Below are 26230 nucleotides of genomic sequence, written 5' to 3' on the forward strand. Positions count from 1 at the left end.
GGTTCTAAGCACTTAAGGGTCCTTAGTCCCAGCCCAGTAGTTCTAAGAAGTATTGAAATTAATGTTCAAGATGTCACTCTGTAGTTACATGAATTGTTAACACTGAATGTTAACATGATAAAATAATCAAAGTTATTTAAGTCAAATTTAATTTCTAGTCTCTTCTGCTTTCTGCCTTTCCCCTAAAAGTTTTGATAAAATAAAAAGATAAGCTCATTTAATGTCACTTTACCACATGATACAAATTGAGTGGCACTGTGATGATGCCTGTAACATATTGCAGAAGGAATGTTAGTAGTGATCACAGGGAAAGCAGAATGGGGCTCCGCTGAAGCATCTCTAATAGAAATCTGCTGACCAGCCATCTGGAGTAGGAGCTGAAGGGAAGTTCCTGGGGTCTGGCAGGGGATTTATCCTCAAGTGTCTTCTAGTCCTTTGATGTTGATTTGGGGGAGGGAGGAGGAGAAGCAACTATAAAGAAAAGTGAAAAGAGACCAGGGTGTGGATTTATGTGGTTATTTTTGGTTGGTAATCATGATACTTCCATGAGGAATGTTGAAGACTCTAGTATCTCAAAGGAAAGGATCTTCAAAGGGAATAGTTATGAACTGTTTCTCTGTAGCAACTTATTTGAAACTAGGACCAAAAAAATAGCAAACTAATTTTTTGAAATTTATCATGTGTTTTGTTATAATCATTTGAAAGCAGTTGCTTTGATAGTGTTAGATAATAATATATCATTCAACAACTAATTTTAAAGGCGATTCTGCCAGGCCCTATGCAAGATACTTGATATTCACTGATAAGCAAAAATATGGACTCTGTTCTTGTGAAGTTTACAGTTAATCACACTCAGAAATATTTGATCACAAACTGAGGTGACGTTTAGGAAAAGAACATCAGTCAGTGAGTGCATTTGACAAAAGACCTTGATATGGACATGGTGGACAGGGTATCTTAGGGAAGACTGCCCTAATCAATGAAGGAAGAGTAGAAATTAACTCAGCATTCGGAAGGGCTTTCCAGATTGAGGGAACAGCAAACAGTGTAGCAAAAGGGAGTGTCATATATTTGAAGAACTGAAATTAGGCCAAGTGGGATTAGAGGTGCAGAGCACAAGCATGAAGTAAGGTCAGTGGGGCCAGATTGTGGAGGTCCTTGTCAGCCATGGTCTTCAGCATCGGGTCTTTGTTTCTTTGTTTTTTGGTTGTTATTTATTTTTAAACATTTTATTGTGGAAAATATCAAACATACACAGAAGAGACCAGTATAATCTCAGTATACTCATCATCCATCTTTAATCCGTCCTTGGCCAATCTTATTTCATCTGTATTTTCACCCATTTGATTATAGTTATGATTTTAAAAGTAATGGGAAGTATTTGAAGCATTTTAATAAAAGGAGAGGTGGGCGGAAAATTTGACCAGATTTTTGTTTTGAAAGGTAATTTTGGCTGCAGAAAGGAGAATAGATTAGAGCGGGGAGAGTACATATATTGAAAGACCAGTCAGGCAGTTTACTGTAGTTGTCCTTTCAAGTAAATACCTTGCATCAGGTAGTAGTGGCAGTGGAGCGGAGAGAAGTGGACATATTTCAAAGATGTAGAGACCCCTCGGGCTTGGTAACAGGTTGGATACAAGGGTGAAGGAGAGGGGGAAGGTGGCTCTGGTGACTCCTAGTGTCTGACTTGAACCCAGGATGATTGGTGGCGATGCAGTGTGTACACCAAACACAAGAAGAAAGGAGGCAAACGATTTTGCCATCTTATCTCCCCCTCGAACTTCCAATTCTTTGCCTTTTTCCAGATTACAGGACAACATGGCTTCTCTCACTAAAGCCAAGGAACTAAGCTGAACTGTGCTCTCCTAACCCTTCTTTGGAGCAAAGGATACACTCATGTTGGGTTCAGAGAACACCCTGGAGACATAGAATGGTGCCAAGAAGGTAGCAAAACCAAATTTATCCATTAGGGCAGGTGCAAGTTGTCAGAAATATTCTATGGATAATCTGTTTGGACTTTGAGTAATACTTAACATAGTCTTTGAGGAGTCACCACAAAAAATTTTATTCTTAAAAATCACAAAAAATATGTACACTTTGTAAATATTGCGTTTCAGGGCCTTATTTAACTATTTCTTTTCTTTTTACTCTTTCAGGTAATAGGATTATAGTAAACTGCCCCTGGTTAATCTTGGACTTGTCTCCAAGATTATGAGTATTATGTATTTTAGCACAGGCACTTGTGTTAGTGATTTCAGGAAGAAGTCAGGATTAGAGTCTCCCGTCCTTGGAGTCTCTTTACCAGCTAGCTGCTTAATACTGTACAAGCTTCTCAAGACGACCCTCTGAGCATCTGCCCAGCTCATAGCTAACGTTAATCCTCTGTAGGAATTTAAAAATTTTCACCGTTCTGAAGTAACATTATAAATAAATGATTTTAAGTAAAAGGGGAATCACTTTAGATCATTATATTAATTTTTCTCAAAGAGACCTTTCTTGGCTCTCTCTCTGATACAGCTCTCCCAAGTCATACACTGTCACATCATGCTCTTTCATTTTCTTTCTAGCAGTTATTAAGGTCTGATATCACCTTACTTGACTCCCCTCCTCTACACTGACTCTAAGAGATCAGTGGTCTCTACTGTCTTGCTCACCAGTGTAGCTCTAAGCTCTAGTTCCTAGACAAGAGTCTGACCCATACACATTCCCAAGAAATTGTTTTTGAATCAATAAATGATGTCAATATATAAATATATTTCTACCTTTCCTTCATTTACCAGATAATTCATATTGTTTTAATTTAGTTTAAAATAATCACATAAGTGTGCTTTGTCAACCAGTAAATTGTTTAGTAGTTAATGCATATTAAAATGCACATTGAAGTTAACTATGCATTATGGTTTATAAAACAGATGTTGCTTACATGGTATTATGTTTTGAATTTTTACTTTTGAATTTTTAAAAACTGCTGGTTTTTTCATGTTAGAATAATTTTTTTCAGAATGATGAAAGACGAGATTTCAGGGTGCTTTTTTGCAAGTATCTTTCAGTAAATAACATTGAAGATATGAGTAACCTTTAATTCCCACTAATAAAAAGTCAAGATGGAGATATCATATTTTTCTTTGACTTTTAGCTTTTGAGGTGTGGGGATATACTCATGTTATATATAGTGATTTTTATCAGTTGCGTGCAACTTGTAAATGTAAAAATCATTTTGCAAGAAATTTGTAGAATTATATTATAAACATATTTCTATACTAAGTTCCTTCTATATCCAGTATTCAACTAATGATGTTACAGGTTGTGACACAATAATCATTTGTCTTGAGCCTCAAAGAATGGGTAAGATTTATGTATTGATTCCCTGTTCTTTAAATTTAGCAACTATCATTAACAGGTTTTTTATTTTTTAGAAATTGTTATTAGTAAAAATACAAGTATTTTAAAATACAAATATATATTTTTTAAGTTTCTACAGAAAGGAAACAACAGGTTGAACTGCTGTTGGGAATACTGGAAATGACGCAGGAGTTTTATTCAGTGCTAGAGAACAAAGGAGTTGGGTTTCTAGATGAGAGCAAAACCTTAATAAGTTAATCAAAATCAGTTATATTTGCAGTGATTGACAAGTCAGTCAATTTAAGAACTATTACTATCTCCTGTGCCAGTCTTGTTTTCTGACTTTTTATGGTCATCTAAAACATGTTTCTTGATTCTTGATGTCCAACAGAAGTGGATCAAAGCAGACTTTGTAATATAATTTGACAGCAATAGAAGATACCAGCAGAAAAAATTCATGATATGAAACAAGATGCGATCAAGTTTAGTCTTACTTGAGAGCTTGACTCAATGTGGTTAGTTAGCAAGTAGCTTCCTTGTTTAGTTTCCCAAGGGAAACTAAGAACAGATATTGGGAGACCACCGGGAATCTCTCTGCCACATTTCTTTTCTTCCTTTCCTCCTTGCTTTCCTTCAGCTGCCCCACCATTACACCCACCCACAAATCAGATATAGATCATAAAGTTACTTTGACTGGAGGCAGGGATGCAGGGTGAGTGAAGTAAATAGTGGGAGTGAAAATTAACTTTCAAGGTGGGTTTACAAGGTTATAGGACAGTGGCAGGATCAGTACTGGGCTTTGAATAGGTGTTTATTCCCATTGCGAGGATGATTGTGGGGGTAGGAACGATTTTTATGGCATTTCAAAAGATTGATAGCTAGACTAATTTTGAACTGGACATGTGAATGTTATAAATGTGCAATTACTAAAAATATGTGCTGATCAGAACCCTCACCTAGCCCTGTATACATCTATTTTGAGCCCTCTTTTCTCATTGCCAAGGCACTCTAATCTCCCACAACTGCTGAGTTTGCTTCTGACCCTTAAATGGCAAGCCTGCTTTCCTCACTTCTTTTTATGGTCTAGGATAAAAATTCAGTTATTTTTCAACGCTGTGGGTAGGTGAGAAGTTAAATCTGCTCTTTGTGTTTTTATTTCCCTTTGATTATTTGCTACTTTTGCTAATTTATTTTGTACCTATCTTCCTCTAGTGGAAGTGAGGAAATGGCCATTACTTGTTAACTTGCAAAGGGACCCAAGTAACTCTTTACTTTCTTGAGGTAAGTATGTGGATCTGGAGGACTTTCCAGGCTCTGTTGGCTTAGTGAACGCTGGGATGGCTGCTAGCATGTAATGCAGCTTCGAAGTTCATAAACCAGCTATAAACATTTGTCAGCTTTTGGTTACCCAGAAAAGTGGAGAAGAAGGTGATATTCTTGCTGGTTTGAGTATTGTGATTTGTTACTGTATATACTGAGCATGTTTTGCAAATTTAAACCATGTACTATAGAACTGAAGCATAATTTGCTCTTTATTTAGATACAGACCCCAAGATTCTCATTATGAGTTTTAGCTAATGGTGGATAGTGCTATAGCAGTCAAAAAGAGTCAGGGGTGTCGTGGAAAGAACATGGTGGTAGAGTCAGGTCTGTAGTTCAGGTCTGAGTTACCCTCTTTAAACAGTTTCTTCAAGTGTAAAATGGAAATACGTCCACTAGTGTCATCTAATTTTAGCGTTATTATGAGAATTGAGTTAGATTATATTTACATGCATAGCACTTAGGACATTCTAAATTGTTATAGAAATATTAGTTACAACTGTTATTAATAATTCTGTGAGCTGAAATTGAGCCTTTACCTCATCCTTCAATCTAGCACTAGCATTTTAAGATATATCCAGTACCTTTAAAAAATATTTTAATATTTTTTAAAATAGACTGTTTTTTAGAGCTGTCTTAGGTTTACAGCAAAATTGAATGGAAAGTACCAAGAGTGCCCATATACCCTCTGCTCCACACTATCTTATCAGCATTCTCCACCCGAGTGGTACATGTTTTACAATCAGTGATCCTACACTGGCACATCATTATCACGCAAAGTCCATATTTTACATTAGGATTCAGTCTTGGAAGTATGCATTTTGTGAATTCAGACAAATGTATAATAACATGTATCTACCATTATGGTATCATACAGAATAGTTTCACTGCTCTAAAAATCCCCTGGGCTCTGCCTATTCGTCTCTCTCTCCCCACAACCCCTAGCAACCACTGACGGTTTTACTATCTCCATAGTTTTGCATTGTCCATAATGTTATATGATTGGAATCTTATTTACGTAGCCTTTTCAGATTGGCTTCTTTCACTCAGTAATATACATTTAAGGTCCCTCTTTGTCATTTCATGGCTTGATAGCTCATTTCTTTTTAGCGCTGAGTAATATTCCACTGTTTGGATATAGCACAGTTTATTTATCTATTCACCTACTGAAGAACACCTTGGTGGTTTTAGTTTTGGCAATTATGAATAAAGGTGCTGTAAACGTTCATGTGAGGTTGTGTGGACATAAGTTTTCAACTCCTTTTGGTAAATATAAGGAGCACGATTGCTGGATCATATGGTAAGTATGTTTAGTTTTGTAAGGAACCACCAAGCTGTCTTCCAAAGTGATTGTATTATTTTGCATTCCCACCAGCAATGAATGAGAGTTTCTGTTGCTCCACATCCTCACCAGCATTTGGTATTGTCAATGTTCTGAATTTTGACCATTCTAATAGGTGTGTACTGGTATCTCATTGCTGTTTTAATTTGCAATTCCCTAATGACATCGAGATTGAGCACCTTTTCATATGCTTATTTGCCATCTGTATATCTACTTTGCTGAGGTGTCTGGTCAGGTCTTTTGCTCATTTTTAAATTCAGGCGTTCATTTTCTTACTATGAGTTTTAAGAGTTCTTTGTATGTCCTTTATCAGATATGTCTTTTTTTTTTTTAATTTAAAAAAAGTTGAAAAATTTTTTTCCATTACAGTTGATATTCAGTCTCGACGTGGCTTCTTTATATCCTTAGTTATAGGAGTTCTGTTCAGCTATCTTGAGGTGGTTCTCAAGAGTGGTGGTTCTATAATTTAATTGTAATTTTGATGTGGTTATGGAAGAGGTGAGCACAGTATTTACCATCTTGACCCGAACTCTCAGGTATGGCTTTTGTAAATGTTTACTTCCAGTCTGTGGCTTTTCTTCTCAGTCTCTTGATATCCAATACATTTTTACTTAATTTCTGGGAGAAAAAGTCTAGTTAGTTGAGTTTTCTGGGGAGTGGTGGGGAAAGAAGGAAGGAAGAGGAAGAAATTGGAGTTTAATATTTCTCATTCCTACTGATGAGGCATTCTGCCTTGCTTTTGAAGTTAGGTAATTATTTGGACATTCTTAAAACTAGTTTTAACTCTCTACACCCACTAAGATGGCTATAATTAAAAAAAAAGTGGAAAATAACAAGTGTTAGTGAGGACATGGAGAAATTGGATACCTTGTATATTGCTGGTGGGAATGTCAAATGGTTCCTGTGGAATCAGCTTGATGGTACCTCAAAAAGTTGAACATAGAATTATGTTTTGCCTGACAATTCTGCTTGTAGGTATATACCCAAAAGAATTGAAAACAGATACTCAAATATTTGTGCACAAATGTTTAGCAATATTCATAATAGCCAAAAACAGAAACAACAAAATGTCCATCAATGAATAGGTAAATTGTAGTTTATACATTCAATGAACTATTATTCATAAAAAGTAATGAAGTAATTCATAAAAAGTAATACATGTTACAATGTGGGTGAATCTCAGAAACATGAAAGAAGCCAGACCTTTTGTTCACATATCATCTAATTCTGTTTGTATGAAATATGCAAAATAGGTAAATCTGTAGATGCAAAAAGATTGATGATTAGTAGGCATTAGAGGTAGGGGGTTTGGGAAACTGCTTAATGGAAATGAGGTTTTATTTTGGGATGATAAAAGTGTTTTGGAACTAGAAATGGTGGTTTCACAACATTGTGAATATACTAAATGCCACTGAATTGTTCACTTTAAAACAGCTAATTTTATATTGTGTATTTCACTTCATTTTTTTTTAAAGCTAGTTTTAAGATTACTGTAATTTTTAAAAAGTATTCTCTTATAAGTTTTCCATTTAGAGTGGTCTGTTATTAAATGGCAAATTATAATCCATTATAATTTCATGGATAAAAAAGCTTCATTTTGTCCATACTTCATTGGGTGGATGTTGTGAGGTTATTTCATTCTCCAGATCCTCTGAATTACAGCTGAGAGATAAATTTAGGATCAAATTGTTAAAAGTTTTAGAGGCACTACAAATATGTGGCCAAATTAATTGTTCAGGAAAGATGTTTTTCCAGAGTATAGCAGAGTAATTTTGCCCTCTTAATGGTTCAGAAAAAGGAATGTCAAGAGTAATTTATAATTTTCTTTACTTTAAGGAAAGAAGTTATGAGAGCTTGCATTTAAAATATATGGAACAGATCAGCTAAAAATTTAAAAATATCAGTGGAAGAGATGTTCCAGGAATGGGCAGTTGGCCACAAAATCTAGCTCTTTAAGGGTTAGCTAAAAAGAAAGGAAAATGTGATAGGACTAAGGGCTTTTTTTAGTGACTGATAAAAGAACACATATATGTAGTCTAGAAATAGACTTCTTGATATTATATTTTAAGATGCATTTATAAAGCAAATTCTCATTTGTAGGGAATTTGAGTAGTATAATGACAATATCTTTATACATGGTTTTTAGAAGATTCAGAATTGTTCTTTGTTTATTTCAGCGAAGTCTTAAAATTAATTGTAGTTTTGAATAGGTAATACATTTACATGGTTCAAAATTCAGAAGGCACAGGTGAGATATAGTCAGAATTCCCCTTCCCATACTTGTCTCCCCAGTCACTTAATTTCCTTTCCTATAGACAACTAGCATTATCAGTTTCTTATGATTCCTGTAACAGATGTTTGATTATATAAGATTTACTTATATTAATTTTATGTAGAGTTGGAATAATTAGAACATCTTGGTCTGTAATGAACCATCTCCCTCCACATTTACTTCTGTTTATTCTGAGTCTTAGAGCAATGGTTTGTCGTCAAGTAAAGAACTCTCAGCAAAGAATTGTCAGTCTTAATGTAGTCGCTACCTAGTTTTCACTGTGATTTCTAGTGATACTCTCCATCTTCCTAAATAGAATAAAAGAATAATTTATAGTAGAATAAAAGTTTTACAGATAAATTTAATTCAGTTAGGAACACAAAAATTTGTGAAATATAGTACTTGAAATTACATAAAAGTATTTTCCCTATAAAGTTCTCTTTCCATCTTAATTTTCTCCTATATAATTAAATATTTGGCTTATTCCTGGTACACCATATATTTTTGGCCCCTTTTTTGTTCTCATTTTTGTAAGAATTATAAGCTGGAGTTCATATGAACATAGTCAGAATTGCAAAAGAACAGTTGTTTGTGACTTGCCTGCCCCCTGCTAGTACTACTTCTCTGCCCTTCCTCCTCCTTCACCCCGCCGCCCCCCAATAAGGCATCGTTTTCCTATATATCTGCTTGTGGCTATGGCCATAATGTAACCTATTATGGTTTACAGAATATTGGTGTAAGATTTCTTTTTTACTTTTGGAATTTCCTCTTAATCACTTGATTGAACTTATGTATGGAATGAATATTATTTTAGTAGTAACCTATAAAAATTTGGTGTGACTAATTTGAAATAATAAGCTGTAGAATAGTTAGGAGCTCCATTATAACAGTAACAAAAAAGAATAAACAGAAGTGTGTAAAGAAAACTTTTAAAATGTTACTGAGAGGACTTGAATAAATGGGAAAATGTACCATATTCTTAGGAAGATTCAACATCATAAAATGTAAATTCTTGCTAAATTAATCTATAAATTTAACTTGATCCTTGTGGAAATTACAAGTTGTTTCCTTTAAACTACTCAAGCAATTTCTAAAGTTGAAATGGATAAGCAAACATGAAAGAATAATCAGATTCTGAAAAAGAAGAGTGAAGGGTAGGAGTGGTGATGTCTAGTCCAATTAAACCGTGTTGCAAAGTTATGGTGCTTAAAATAGAATGCTAGTAAACTGGGTCATGAGTAGGCAAGTGAATCAATAGAACAGAATAGATCGTCCAGAAATAGACATCAATGTGTATAGATGTCATCTAGAAAAAAACAAAATTGGATTCTTTCCTAATGTTCCAGATACTTTCCATTGTAGATAAGAAGTATAAATATTTGAAAAACAAAACTGTAAAAGAACAAAAATGAGGTAATTTCATTACTACCTTGGGTTAGAACGTTAGAATTATGCTATCTAATTCAAATCATAAAATAGATTTGAAGGACCTATGTAAGTGGAAAGTTAAACCTTGTTAATGGATTAGAAGACATTACATTTCTCCCCAAATTAATGTTAGTTTAATATTACTAATCAAAATCCCAGTAGGTTTTTTTTTTAATAGGCTCATTCCAAAAAATATATGGATACACAAAGGACTAAAAATAACCAAGACATTAAAAAAAAAACAAAACTTTTATTATGAAAAATTTTAAAACTGTACAAAAGTAGGCTGGATAGTATAATGAACCTCTGTGCATCCCTCACTCAGCTTCAGTCGTTATCAACACTTGGTCACTTTTGTTTTATGTATATCCCTAACCATTCCTCCAACTCCTGTATTATCTTGGATCAAATCTTAGACATCACATAGTGATTTCATTCAAAACTTTTCAGCAAATACTTTTAAAAGAGAACACTCTCTTTTAAAAAACACAATATCGTAATCTTGCCCTAAGAAATTCATATGGGAAAGGTAAGACAAATGATATTTTCCCTTCAATTTACCATTATTTTCCAAATAAAAGAGTTAATATACATCAAGCATGCTTCAATCTATTAGTTTATATTGATAATCTAAAACAAAACAAAACTGGTAACCAGTGAAGGATGCCAGTGACCCAACTCATTAATTTGGGAATAATGGCAAATCGAGGAAAAAATAGCATTCATGTACTTGATGATTCAGTCCATTGCAGTTTTTCTTATTGGCCTATTTTTTGACCAGTAGGAGCCAATTCAAGTTGACTCCTTAGCCCTTTTGGTATAACCCTAGAGCTTTTTGATAGCTTCCTTAACAGCTGGTATAACAAGTTGTTTCGGATTTGTTTGTACATTTCCTGCCTCAGTCATGAAATTAGCCATATCAGAAATGAAAGTTTAGTATTCCACAGAAAGAATCAGTTCACATTCTACAAATATTAACAAGGGAATATTATTAATAATTTTAAGACAGTAAGTTGATACTTGAAATGGACAAATTACTTGAAAGCTAAGAACTACCAATGCTCACTCAAAAAGATAGATAAACCTGTATCTATTATAGAAATTGAAGTTATAGTTAAAAACTTTCCCACAAAGAAAGCTTCAGGCCCAGATGCCTTCACTGGTGAATTCTAACCAATATTTAAAAAAGAAGTAATATGATCCTACACTAACTCTTCTAGAAAATAAAAAAAGTGGTAGCAATTGCCAGACGTTATAAGAAAACTCTGGATCATTCTCTTCATGAACATAGTCATCAAAACCCTTAACTAGAGGGGAGAAAAAAATAGTGTAGATAATAGAGGCTCTGTTCATTCTTCTGGCGACCAAATCAAAGTTGTGACAGAAACAAGGAGCAGCAGCAAGGAAAAATCACCCGGGATCTAGATGAATAAGCCATACAACTAGGGAGAAACCCAAGAAAGCACCCTGCAATGGTAGAAGGTAGGACGGGGCGAGGACGAGGGGCTGCCCAGTCTTGAGCGGCTGAGTAGGACAGAGGCTGCGGCAATGGCAGAAACCTCTTAAAGGGGTCACATCCATGAGCGGATTTTCGTGATGACTGACCTGCTCGCTCTGAGCACCAGTTGCCCTTTAGGCTGTGTGCTGGGAGCATGAGGGACTTGCGGGGAGATACTTTAGGAGTGAGGGTCTAGGGGAGACTCGCACTGTACAGAAGTGCCGGCAGTATCTATTGTTCCCTGTTGAGCTCTCCCCCCTCCCAGTGTACAGACACAGAGCAGCCATAACCATAATGTCATCAAACTGGGTAACAGAGGTCGCTCCGCCCAGAAGATTCCCTAAAACCCGCCTAGCCCAACTTGTGGCCCCACCTAAACCACAACCAGGTATATCCTCAGTGAGTCAGGAGCACCTTGCTGAGCAGTGCCTAGATTCACACTGGAAGCAGCTGGCCTCGGTTTCTGGTGTGTCCTTTTGAGGCAACTGTAAGCACAGCATCTGTGGATTTCTTGCTGAATCTTAACAGGGGGCCCCGGAGTGGTAGAGGCTTGGGTTAAATTTGGCCTGCATCTGAACCCCTCAGGACTGTGCCACTGGACACTTACTTCACAAATCCACACTAATAAGACCAGGAAACTTAGGAAAGGCAGCCAAAATGGGAAGACAAAGAAGCAGAAACCACATGAGAGAACAGAACAGAGATCCAGATATAATGGAGTCAAGCAATCTAACAGACGCAAAATTCAAAATTCAAAAGCTCGATGAACTTTTAGGAAATGTAGATGAATTCAGCAAAGATATAAAAAAAATAAAAATGGAAGTTATAAAAGGGAACCAGTCTGAAATGAAGAACACATTATCTGAGAGAAGTATATTAAATGGAATAAACAAAGTGAATAAAGAAAAGGATTAAAAGTCTACTGCCATGCTACCCTGAACAAGCCCGATCTCATCTGATCTTGGAAGCTAAGCAGGGTCAGGCCTGGTTAGTACTTAGATGGGAGACCACCTGGGAAAACCAGGTGCTGTAGGTGTAAAAAAATAAAAAAATAAGGGATTGTAAGCTGACAAGGTTCTTGCAATCTGTAAGGTGAATTAAAGGTTGCCTCACCTAAAAAAAAACAAAAAACAAAAAAAGCTAATGCCCTATTTAGAAGATGGAAAAACCAAGGACACACAATCAGTATGGCCAGAGAGAAGATGCTAAGATTATAAAAATAATTTAAGGAGCACATGGGACACTATTAAGGGTCCGTTTGATCGGCGTAACTGAAGAAAATCAAGATGTTGAACAGCTATTTGAAGAAATAATGATGGCAAACTTCCCTAACCTGGTGAAGGAAATAGACATAAAACCCCAGGAAACTCAGAGGATTACAAAAATCAGGGATCCAAAGAGGCCCACACCAGGACACATCTTAATTAAAATGCCAAAGATTAAATATAAAGAAAGAATATTAAAAGCAGCAAGAGAAAAACAGATAGTTACTTATAAGGGAACACCCATACGACTGGCAGCTGATTTCTCAAGACTATGCAGGACAGAAGGGCTTGGCAAAAAATATTCAACAGGATGAAGACCCAGGATCTACAACCAAGAATAATTTATCCAGCAAAGCTATCATTTAGAGCTGAAGGACAGATAAAGAGCTTCCCAGACAAAAATAAGCTAAAGGAATTCACCACCACCAAGCCCGTATTACAGGAAATGTTGGAGGGACTTCTTTAAGAAGGAAGAAACATGTATCAAAAACAGGAATAAAGAATGGTAAGAATATTATATTCCTATCAGTAAGTACCTCAAATGGAAAAGAATTAAGTGCTCCAACTAAAAGAGTGGATGAATGGAAAGGAAAACAAGACCCCTATATGTTGCCTATCAGAGACTCACTTCAGATTAAAAGATACAGACTAAAAAGAGGGCAATGGAAAAACATAGTGCTTTGATGGACCTAGAGGGTATTTAAGTCAGACAGAGAAAGATAAACACTATGTGATTTCACTGCTATGCAGAATCTAAAGAATAAAAAGAACAAACTAATCAAAAACAGACTCACAAATATAGCGGACAATTTGATGATGGACAGAGGAGAGGGGTGTTTGAGGGGCTGGGAGAATGGAGTTAAGGGTTAAAGAAGTACAAATTAGGAGCTGATGATGGTCTTAGGGTTGGGATGCATGGCATAGGAAATGCAGTTAACATTAATATGTTGGTTAGGTGGAGGATCTGGGGAGGGAGGAGCAATTGGGATTGTTTTACAAACTATATAGATGTCTAACCAATGGGCTATATACTTGAAACTAATTAAGTTAAAAATTTTTTAATGGAAAAAATGGTAAGTATGAGGTGATGGATGTGCTAACTATATTGTGATAATTTCATAATAATTTTATAACATGCGTATATAAGATGATCATCATATGGTACCCCTTAAATTTGTACAGTTTTGTCAAATTACCCTATAAAGTTGGGGGATAGAACACTTATCATACTGGCTAAAAAGAAAGGATAATACAATTGATTACATAAAAAACAGCTTCTGCATGGTAAAATCACTATAAATTCAAATCAATAATCACCAGGCTAATTTACTTAATACATAAGTAAAATTAGTATGTATTATGGATTAATAAGAAAAAGACTGATAAGATAACCTAATAGAAAAATGAGCAAAGGATATGAAAAAGAAATACAAGTGACTGTTAAATAAATGAAAAATGTACCTTTTTTGTAATAAGGGAAATGCAAATTGAAATGAAAAGGAGATAACCATATTTTACCTATCAGATTGGCTAATATCAAAATATTGGTTAATACCACATGTTGGCAAGGGTGTGTGGGAATAGTCATTTCCCACTAAAAGGAACCAGGGCTCCTTAGAGACACGGCCGAATTCAGGAAATGCTTAAGATGAGTCTGAGATATCTTACAGTGACAAAAAGCAAGAAAACTATCCAAGATTAAAGATTTATATCAAAAAGATTTGAGATAAACAAGATTAAATCATTACTAGTGGAGTCTTAAGTGGTAGGCATTGGGTGGTTACTATACAATTCTTTCAGCTCAGCTGCATGAACATTTTTATAACGTAGTGCTGGAGGTAGGTGAAAGGAGATGGGAGCCAGCCTGAAGCAGCTCTTACTCGTTAACGATGAGAGCATCAAAAGATTAATAATGACTGCAGTTGACTGATACACATGAAATAGAAAAGTCTAGTTAATGATATAATAATAAATATTTGGAGGGTGCTTGAGTACACTCATTCTGAAAATTAGTAAATAAGAAAAACCAAGCATTTATCTTGCCTTATTACAATCAAAGTAATCAAACAGTTGATAAGGAAGTTTCTTCTTTGGAGAATTTTAGCTAATAAATGTAGAAGGGACAGTATAATTAGAAAATCACCACTTGTATTCTTTAATAAAATTGTGGCTGTCGTTAATAGATGCTAAACCATTGAATGAAAGGCTAATGGTGAGCTGTGATGGACAGATCATGTGACAGCACTTGAAACCACAGTTTCATCTTCTCATCACTAAAAGTGTTGTCCGATTTTAATGTATCTCACAGTGCGATGCTATGGAAAGTATGTAGGCATTTTCGGGGAAGTTTTTCTTGCCCAAAATACCAAATCCACATCTGATCAAACTTCCACATCTATAGACCTAGTTACAGGAAATATGGGGGATAAAGGAGGAAGTTGAATATTACCATAAAAGAAGGCATTAGCAAATGCAGGAATGTGGGAAATCCTACAGGATAAATATGTTTTTCTCTACAAATAAACAGCTCGCCTGGAAAACAAAGGGTGAGGAGAGGGGAACTGTTTTAAACCAAGGAACTGTTTTAAGGAACTGTTTTAGATTGAATGTGATACATCCAAATGCAGTATGTGGACCTGGTTTGAATCTTCATTTAAATAAACCAATTGTAAAATAGCATTTTTGAAACAATTGGAGAAATTTGAATATGGCCTGATTATTAGATGATTATAAGGAATTATTAATTTTGCTAGGTGTAATAACATTGCGGTATATTTTTTAAAAGTCCTTATCTGTTAGTGATATGTAACTGAAGTATTTAGTGGTGAAATATATTGATATCTGGGATTTGCCTTAAAATACTCTGTAACGGGGCAGAGGTAAATGAAATATGATAAGCCAAATGTTAATCATCGAAACTGAGTAATGAATACTTGGAGATTCATTGTATTTTCTCTCTACTTTTGTATAAGTTTGGAATTTTCTAAAATAAAGAAGTTTTTAAAAAAATACCACATGGTCATTTTTAAGAAAACAAGAGGTTCTTCAGTGTGTACTGAATTTAAGGTAGAATAGTGTGTATGATGATTTACTATTTGAGTTAACAAAGAGGAAAGAAAAGAATATACTCAATGCTAGAATGTCTTTAAAGAAGTCTTTGTAAGAAGCTCCTGTGGGGACAGAGGTAGGAGAAAAGGCTTGTGCACTGTGTAGTATTGAAAAAATAGATTCTAAAAAAAGTGGAATTACTAACCAAAATTCTAGACACATAACACCTGTGTAAGATTTAGAACAGTAGAATGTTAATGTTGGTAGGGTTTTAGAAATAATTTAGGCCACCTAATTTTAAAACTAAGAAAACTGAAATCTAGAGAGAGATTTTTTTAAAATTTTAATTAGTTTCAAGTATACAGTACATTGGTTAGATATCTATATAGTTCGTAAAATAGTTCACCCCCCAGTTGCTCTGTCCCTCTCCTGACTCTCCACCTAGCCAATGTATTCATTCTAATTGCATTACCTATGCCATACTTCCCCATCCCCGTGTCCATACATCAGCTACTAATTTGTACTTCTTTAACCCTTAACCCCATTCTCCCAGCCCCTCAAACACCCCTCCCCTCTGTCCATCATCAAATTGTCCACTATATTTGTGAGTCTGTTTTTGATTAGTTTGTTCTTTTTATTCTTTAGATTCCGCATAGAAGTGAAATCACAAATTATCTTTCTCTGTCTGACTTAAATACCCTCTAGGTCCATCAAAGCAATATGTTTTTCCATCCCCCTCCTTTTAGTCTGTATCTTTTAATCTGAAGTGAGTCTCTGATAGGCAACATGTAGGGGTCTTGTTTTCCTTTCCATTCATCCACTTTTTTAGTTGGAGCACTTAATTCTTTTCCATTTGAGGTACTTATTGATAGGAATATAATATTCTTACCATTCTTTATTCCTGTTTCTGATACATGTTTCTTCCTTCTTAAAGAAGTCCCTCCAACATTTCCTGTAATACGGGCTTGGTGGTGGTGAATTCCTTTAGCTTATTTTTGTCTGGGAAGCTCTTTATCTGTCCTTCAGCTCTAAATGATAGCTTTGCTGGATAAATTATTCTTGGTTGTAGATCCTGGGTCTTCATCCTGTTGAATATTTTTTGCCAAGCCCTTCTGTCCTGCATAGTCTCTCTTGAGAAATCAGCTGCCAGTCGTATGGGTGTTCCCTTATAAGTAACTATCTGTTTTTCTCTTGCTGCTTTTAATATTCTTTCTTTATATTTAATCTTTGGCATTTTAATTAAGATGTGTCCTGGTGTGGGCCTCTTTGGATCCCTGATTTTTGTAATCCTCTGAGTTTCCTGGGGTTTTATGTCTATTTCCTTCACCAGGTTAGGGAAGTTTGCCATCATTATTTCTTCAAATAGCTGTTCAACATCTTGATTTTCTTCAGTTACGCCGATCAAAAGGATATTTGGACCCTTAATAGTGTCCCATGTGCTCCTTAAATTATTTTTATAATCTTGGCATCTTCTCTCTGGCCATACTGATTGCGTGTCCTTGGCTTTCCCATCCTCTAAATAGGGCATTTGATTCTTTTCTTTATTCACTCTGTTTATTCCTGTTTATTCCATTTAGTATACTTCTCATCTCAGATAATGTGTTCTCCATTTTAGACTGGTTCTCTCTTATCATCTCCATCTCCATTTTTATGTTTTTTATCTTTTTGTTGAAGTTTTCACTAAATTTATCTACACTTCCCAAAAGTTTATTGAGCATCTTTATAACCAGTGGTTTGAACTCTGCATCTGTTAGATTACTTGACTCTATTATATCTTGATCTCTGTTCTTTTCTCTCATATGGTTTCTGCTTCTTCGTCTTCCCATTTTGGCTGCCTTTCCTTATCTGTTTCTATGTACTAAGCAAAGCTCCTAAGTCTGCTGGTCTTATTAGTTTGAATTTGTGAAGTAAGTGTCCAGTGGCACAGTCCTGAGAGAGGCTCAGCTACAGGACAAATTTAGCTCAAGCCTCTGATCTTCCGAGGCCACCTGTTAAGATTCAGCAAGCAATCCACAGATGCTGTGCTTATAGTTGCCTCAAAAGGCCATACCAGAAACGGAGGCCAGCTGTCTCCAGTGTGAGTCTAGGCGCTGCTCAGCAAGGAGCACCTGACTTGCTGAGCATATACCTGGATATGATTGAGTGGGGCCGTCAGTAGGGGGAGGTGAAGTTTCAGGAAATCCTCTGGCAGAGCGACCTCTGTTATCCAATCCGATAACTTCACAGCTCTGGCGGTGCTGTGTGGGAGGGAGGAGGGCTCAGCAGGGAACAATGGATACTGCAGGCACTTCTGTACAGAGCTGATCTCCCCTCGGCCCTCACTCCAACAATATCTCCCTGTAAGTCCCTGGTGCCCCCTGTTGTGCAGCCAAATTGCCATTGGTGCTCTGAGCAAGCAGGTTCGTTGCCTCAAAAATCAACTTGCAGATGCAGCCCCTTTAAGAGGCGCCTGTTGCTGCCACAGCCTGTCTCATTCAGCCACTGGAGACTGGGTCGCCCCACGTCCTTGCCTCGTCCTACCTTCTGTGGTTGCACGATGCTTTCTTGGATTTCTCCCTAGTTGTATGGCTTGTTCATCACGTTCCCAGGCAATCCTTCCTTGCTGCTGCTGCTTGTTTTCGTCACAACTTTGGTCACCAGAGGGATGAACAGAGTCTCTGTCATCTACGTTGCCTTTTTTTTTTTTTTTTTTTTGCCGTTTTGACTGGTCTAAGAGGCAGAATCGTACCCAAGTCTCCTGACTGTCCTCTGTAAAGAAGACAGCATACAACTATGGTTTAAATTTTAACATCTTAAATTGGATCGAAATGTGAACAATATGTCAATGCTACTTTGGTGACACAATATCTGCCTTTTTACAGTGTATTCCTATTGTTCTAAGACTTTGTGTGGGAAAATGTTATTTATGCATGTCTGGAATGCTGTTGCTGTGGCTTTGTTTTAATAACCTCAGGAAACTCGAATGTTCTAAATATTTCATTCACTGCATTTGGCTTTCAGAAATTTCCTAAGGAATAATGCTTGGCATTCTTCTCGGCCAATTATAAAAGTCTTAAATGTTTGTTCTAAAGTATTCAAGCTATACACAAGTTTTTAAAGTGAAATGCCTCCTCCTCCATATGCCACCAATTGTACCGTACAGACCAATCATTGTTTCTTGGGTAAATGCTTTCAAGTGGTTATTTAAATTGAAGTTTCCCATCATATTCAGAGAATGCAGGAAGCCTGACTTCTGTACGTATCTCATACTGTTTTTTTCTTTTCCACTTGATCCCCTCCTGTATTTCTCTCTTGAGAAATAGGTATCTCTTGTCCATTTGTTGACCCCAGGAGAAGCCAGAGCCTCTGCATCCCTTTCATGGCACCATCCTCTCTGATTAGTTAAAAATTCTTGTCATTGCTGTTTCCTAAATATGACTTGAATCTACTTGCTGCTTCCTATCTCCAGGGATGCTGATTATATCCAGCTCCCTTGTCTTCTCTAGCTGACCTCTCTGGCGCATCACTCATTCAGTCTCCAGATTGAGGCTCCTGAAACACAAGTGAGATTACTGTTTTCCTCAAAACCAAAGATTCCTAGTTGCAGTAACTCTTTGGTGCACTCGCTATGTGAATTTTTTATACTGGTCCCAGTCTAATTTATCCACCTCCTCTGTTGCCCTCTTCCTTCTTCCCATCATGTACCCCTACACCATATCAAACTACTTGAATTTCTCAGCGTCTTCTGGATGCAATATACTGTTTCCTGCATTTGTGCCTTTGCAATTGCAGTGCACCTTGCCTGGAATACCTCCACTTTCTGGGCTCAGTAAATTTCTTCTCTAGGCCCAGCTCAAATGTTCCCTCTTGAAAAGTGTTCTGGGACCCTCTCAGTACCTTATTTCCTCCATGATATAGCCCTTGTCAACATGATGTTGTAGCTGCTCAGGCCCTTTATTAGATCAGGGCTGGCAAACTTTCTGTAAATGATCAGGTAATAGATACTTTTGGCTTTGTGGACTATGTGATCTATCCAGTCTGTCAAGATTACTCAACTTTGTCATTGTAGTTTGAAAGTAGCCATAGACTGTAGATAAATGAATGAGCATGGCTGTGTTTCAATAAATTTTTATTTATGGACACTGGACTTTGAATTTCATATAAATTCACATGTCACAAAACGTTCTTTTGAGTTTTTTCAACCTTTTGAAAATGTAAAGACAATTCTAAGGTCACAGGCCATGCAGAAACAGGTGGTGGGCTAGATTTGGCTCATGGGCCACCATTTCCAGTCCTTGCATTAGAGCGTGAGCTGTTCAGTGGTAGGCTTTATATATTTTTGTACATCTCTGCTCTCTACACCCCCTGCCATGCCTTAGTTCATTTCTAACCAAATAATGACAGCAATTGTTTGTGGAGTAAATGCTCAAGTTAGGAATTACTTGATATATGGTAGTTTCTAAACAAATGTGAAAAATAATGGAGATTAATACTGAGAATTAGTGATCATTTTTTATATTTATTAATAAACATTTTCAGAAAAGAGTGTAAAAAAGTTGCATAATATAGAGGAGTATCCCTCTATGTCGAAGATCTGCCAGAAAAGATCTAAGAAATAAGCAAAGAGTCTCTGCTTACGGAAGAGAATATTGAAAAGTGCTCCGAATCCTCTATTTGAGTCAAAGATAAGATTAAAATGCCTTCTCTATCTTTTCCTTTTCCTTATACCTGGCCTGGAGAAAATCATATTGTGGCTTTTATCCAGTAGCAGTTAAGTTTTCAGAGGTTTTTTGTTTGTTTGTTTGTTTGTTTGTTTGTTTTAATGAGGGTCTGCCTACATTGCGGGTGTAGGCAGTGGCCTTGTGGTTTGAATCAGGCACATAGACTATGTTTGAGTCCTGGCGCAGCACTGATCCTCTCTGTGCCCTTTGCCACATCACCAAATCATCTAAGGCTCGGTTTCCTCATTGCTGTAATGGCAAAAGTTACATAATACCTGGCTTGCATGAAAAGTAGAGATAATATATTAAAAATGGAATATGTAATGCCAGCATCTGGCTTAAAGTGGGCACCAAATAAATACTACCTGCTGTTATTATTTATTTCCCCTCAGCATTAGTCTATTTTCTTTTGGTATTTACAAGAGTTGTGAGAGAGGGTTAAGGTTTACAGGAGTACCTTGAATGTTTCAGTAAGTTATATTCAAACAGTGTAATCCAGCAACTTCCAATCTTTGTTTTTATTTTTATATAACCTGTAAATACTGCCAACTTTACTGGTTTCTTTAGTCTCCCTTTTTTTAAAAAAAATTTGTTTTAAAGATTTTTATTAGAATATAGCTAACATACAATAGTGCATTAGTTTCAGGTAAACGTTGAATAACATTTAGGTATAAACGTTATTCAACATTTATACCTAAAGAAGTGATCACCATGATAAGTTCAGCAATCATCTGACACCATACAACACTATCATTTAGTCGTCTTTTTAGAAATAAAAAAGTCCTTGAATACCAGGCATTAGAAAGTATTATGTGTGATCATCTTAACATTTGAACATTGATTTGGAAAAGGAAGGCAGGACATTCTTACTTTGAAGTCTAGTATCATACTCCATACCCTGGGACTCATAGTTAAGAATGATATGTGTGTATAATACTTTGTGTCTGTGACTACCTTTTCATATTGTTCTTAAAATATCTTATTGCTCCCCATAAAAATTGTCAGAGTATCTGTTCACAGCACAGTGTGTTGTGTCTTTGGACTAGTCAGGGAATGTCCTCTTTTGTTAAATAAACAACCTGATTAGCTAGATAAAGTGAAGGGATGTTTATAAGTCATTTTATAAACTGGCTTTGTGTCTACTTGTTCCTCCTGTTTAGGGAAAAAAAAATTGTTAATGGGTAAAATGGCTTTAAAACTCTAGGAACTGAAACTACTAATGCTTGGCCTTGTGGTAATTTACTGATTTAATTTGAACAACTTATTTCACCTCACACTCAGCTTTACTTATCTTTTAAACATAGAGTCATTGTGCATAAGAACTTGTGGTAGCTGTTCTATAAAACATTCTATGAGTAAGCTCCTATTTATTTGGAATCCAAGCAAGTGCAGATAATTACTGTTATGTTGGTCTTATTTTTAAGAAGGGATACACATGATTAGGATTTGTCTGTAGAAGCAATTTGCAGGGCGTATTTGATAGGACGCAGTCCTTGTACCATCTGGGTTACCATCAGAGCTCTCTGGCAGTAATGGTGGTGCTGAGGGGCTGTCAGATGCTAAGGGAATGAGATGATGTTGGGTGCATTACTGCATGCAGTTTTCTGGAAATTAGTAATATGTCTAAGACATATAGCTTGCTAATCAGGATTTCCCATGATGTAGATTATCACCATAGATAATCTAACTTTTTAAGGAAAATATTTCCAGAACTTTAACCTGGGATACTTGGAATATATCTACCACTACTATACTCTTGGTGGTGGGAATGGAAACTTGCATGACACCAATGGGAATGGAGGATAGGTAGAGGGAATGGGGAAAGCTCTTCTAGCTAGAGCTTTGCAAATGCTCATGTTGTCCCTCGGTTAGCCTTATCTTGGCTGGAAGAATGTGAGACTGTTGTTTTCCAAATCTCAGTCTCTCCCTCTTCTTAGCCCACATCCACATTTATGATTGTCCACCAGAAATATTCATTAGACATCTCATTGAACTCTGAAAATCATATGTTCGAAGGACAACCTCCCTATAGTTACTTCTTCCATGGACCCTTCCACATTCTCCTTGGAGGACAGCCCTCATCATGTCAGTCACCTGGTCCTGCAGATTCTTCCTTTTGTATAACTAAAAACCTGTCTCTTCCTTCCAACTCCAGTTTCTGTCCCTGTTCTTTCCCAGACTGAATGAACTGCAGAAACATTCTGTTACCAGGCTTGTCCATCTCCAGCCCAAGTCAAAGTGACTTTTCTAAAACCCAGATTGGGCTATGTCATTTCTTTGCTTAAACAACTTCAGTTATTTACCCATTGCCTTCAGGTTGCAAACTAAACTCTTTATAATTGGACTCCTCCCTTTTTTCAACTTCCCTAAGTAACCCATTCTATATGCTTTCTTATTTCGCGACTTCCCGGCCCTCTGCTTTAACTTCCCCACCACATACACACACACACACTTCTACCCTTGACCTACGGATGTTGCTGTCTCCCCTTAAGAACTGGATCTCTGAAGGTGTGGGCGTCTCCTTCCATGTGCTTGCGGCATGCACCCAGGGGGCCAGGTGCACCCAGGGGGCCAGGTGCACCCCAGGCCTGGCGCACCCAGGGTATGGTCCCGTGGCTCCACCTGGGGCGCAAACCCAGGACCTTCTGCATGTAAAGCAGACGTGCTAACCACTACACTATGGAGCCACCCCTGCATTCCTTTTTAAAAGCAGTTTTTCATTCAGTCTGGTCCATTCTTTCATTTACTCATCAAACATTTATTGGCAATTTATATGGGTCAAGCTGTATGCTTAGGGAATTGGGTTTAAGGCAGTCAACAGAACAGATCCTTAGACATTTCATTGACCTCTCACAGTGTTAATCAGGATAGACTGGGTTATGCTGCAGAAACAGATTTACTCCCAAATCTCATTGTTTTAACACAAGAGTTCATTCCTTGTTATTATAGCTGTCAGTCATGAGTTTTCAGAAGCTCAGCTCCACATAGGAACTCTCTTCCATTCAGGGAGTCAGGTTTATAGCTATACCAACTGGAACTCACCATGTCCTTGGACACTGTGACAGAGGAAGAGAGAGACTGGATGTGCTTCTCCCTGCCTCAGCCCAGAAGCGACACATGTCTCTTGCTCATATGTCATTTGCCAGAACTAGTCAAATAGCCCCATCTAACAGAAAAGGGGGCTGGATACTGTAGGCAAGAACATGAAATACCTAGTGAGCATTGTGGTCTCTGGCAGAGTCACTGAAATATATTTAGTCACCTGAATTCTTGTTGGTTTCATCCACTGGACTTTTAATTTCTCAAGAGCTGAGGTTGTGTCTGCTTTGCTTTTATGTCCAGAGCACATGATCACACAATAGGCTTTTCTGATAAGGTGTTTTTTTTTTTTTAATAAATGTTCTTCTTGAGCTTGGATTCAACTCAAGTCACTTTTTTTAAGAAACCTTCCCTTACCATCCTTCTACTGCCTCCCCAGCTTGGGTTAGGTGTCTCTTTCAGTGTCATTGTGGTATCCCGTGAATACCTCAACCAAAGCACTCCTTACTCTGTTATTACTCTTTTTTTCCTTTCTTTCTCCACTTAATTTCTTTCAGTGGCTTTTTAAAATATTCTTTTGAAAATTTGCATTAAGTAATGTTAAAGCAATTTTTTAAAAACTAAGAAATAAAACATTACTGTGCCAGTTAAAGTCTTTTATGTAAATCATCTCCCATTAGGTTTATCATTCCCACACATTTCTTTATTCTTTCACTCACACATGTCCCCAGTAATTATAATGATTTTCTTCTGTGTCAGTGTGGATAACAAGTTGTGTCAGCAGGACCACCTGTATCATGAATCCAAGAGTTCATATACGGGTGGGTATGTTCTGTGGGTACATTTATCCATCTCTGCATGCACCAGTATCACCTGTCTCGATGACGAGAGCTTCATAAAAGATCTGATACCTGGTCAGCCAGTTCTCCACCTTGATCTGCGTCAATTGCAGAGGTTTTAATTTCTGGCTCATGATAATGCTTAATGAATGTTTGTTGAATAAATGACAAACTTTTTTTTCCTTAGTGTGTCATTTTCAAAATCATTTAGGAGCTTTGCCATTTAATTTTTTTTCAAATCATTTTATATTTAAAAATGAAGCATCAGAATAAAAATTTAGTGACCAGAATACCACTTACTGTTCTGTAAGATAGAGAAGGGGTTAAAGCCTCTGGCTAAAGTAAGGAATATATTTTTCCCCCCTAGTAAATTGTTGATGGGTTGTCAAGGAAACATACTGAAGAGAACTATTTACTGGTAATAGTGTCTGCTTTGAAGTGTGACTACAAAGTAATGAGACTTGCTTTCTCCAGCCTCAGTTTTATATATGATCTTACCTCATAGTCATGATTTGAATGTGCAAAGCAGTAACACTTGCTAGATTTACTAATTAATATTTCACATTGATTGAAATTTAGAAATTGAATTATACCTTATGTTAGCGATTTCCTTTGCTTTAGCTCTGAAATGTCCCTGTAAAGATCTTTCTATGACCTGATTGGATGGCCCTAATCAGCCTTTGAAGTAAATGCTTAGGTTTACAGTGGCTGGTTAAAAACACTTTGGGCTGCCAGGAAGTGGGAGAACTCTAGGAAGAAAGACTACATGTTACTTATATAACGAATCAGTGAAAGATTAACCCCCTTTTCTACTCCTTTCTTCTTGAATCTTCCTTGCAGATTAGATAATGACTTAAATGCCATTGTCTAGAGTTGTTTTTGGAGGACCTTTTTTTTTTTTAGCTTTTTAACTTGAATTAACAAACATGATTATATTTGGGTTTATTTTTCTTTTGATAAGGAATTTTTTTAATGTGCCATTGGCTACAGTTTTAAAGGAGAATGGGTATGGCAGTGATCTCCTTTTTTATGGAAATAGTGTATTATTTTAGCTTTATGATTTAATATTATAAAACTAAGGGTACATTCTGGAAGATCACTCTCCTGGAGTGTAGACTCTGAAGAAAAAAGACTCCTTTAGCTTTAAAAAAAAAATTACTGTGATCTTAAAACTAGTTTTATTTTATTGCGATGAAGTTCATATAACATTAACTATTTTAAAGTGAACAAGTCAGTGGCATTTAGCAACCACCACTTTTATTTAGTTTCAAAACGCTTATCATTCCAAAATAAAACCCTGTACCTGTTAAGTAGTTACTCTCATTCTTTCCTTCTCCCAGTTCCTGGCAACCACCAATCTTTCTGTCTCTGTGGATTTACCTATTCTGCATCTTTCACATAAATGGAACCATACATTATGTGTGACTTTTTGAGTCTGGCTTTTACTTAGCATAATGTTTTCAAAGTTCACCCTTCATGTAGCATAAATCAATACATCATTTTTTTTTTATGACCGAGTACTATTCCATGTATGTATATGCCACATTTTGTTTATCCTCTCATCCATTGATGGACATTTGAATTATTTCTACTTTTTGGCTGTTGTGAATAATGTTGCCTTAACATTTGTATGTAAGTGTTTGAGTACCTTTTTTCAGTTCTTTGGAGTATATACCTGGGAGTAGAATTGATAGATAACATGGTAATTTTATGTTTAACTTTTTGAGAAACCACCAAACTCTTTTCCACAGTGCTTGAACTATTTTACATTCCTACCAGCAATGTATGGGGGTTCCAGTTTCTCTACATCCTATCAGTACTTGTTATTTTTAAAATTATAGCCATTCTAATCAGTGTAACATGGTATCTCATGGTAGTTTTACTTTGTACTTCTCTAGTAACCAATGATGTTGCATTTTTTCATGGGCCTTTTGTTTATTTGTATGTTTTCTTTGGTGAAGGGATGTTTGTCTTTTTGTTATTGAGTTGCAAGAGTTCTTTATATATTTTGGATACCAGACTCTTACCAGAGAGATGATTTACAAACATTTTCTCCCACTTTGTAGGTTGTCTTTTTACGTTCTTGATAATGTCCTTTGATGCACATAAGTTTTTAATTTCTATGACGTCCAATTTA

At 36.4% G+C, this 26230-nt stretch overlaps 1 protein-coding gene and 1 pseudogene across 2 annotated transcripts in view; both read left to right on the forward strand.

Moving 5' to 3' along the window:
• Positions 1-26230, forward strand: part of NUDT3 (nudix hydrolase 3) — a 99732-nt gene that overhangs the window by 20219 nt on the left and 53283 nt on the right. The gene's annotated exons all lie outside the window — the stretch shown is intronic.
• Positions 12120-12238, forward strand: LOC120597719 (uncharacterized; annotated as a pseudogene).

Source organism: Pteropus medius, unplaced genomic scaffold, assembly GCF_902729225.1.
Source record: "Pteropus medius unplaced genomic scaffold, Ma_sr-lr_union100, whole genome shotgun sequence".
NCBI lineage: Eukaryota > Metazoa > Chordata > Mammalia > Chiroptera > Pteropodidae > Pteropus > Pteropus medius.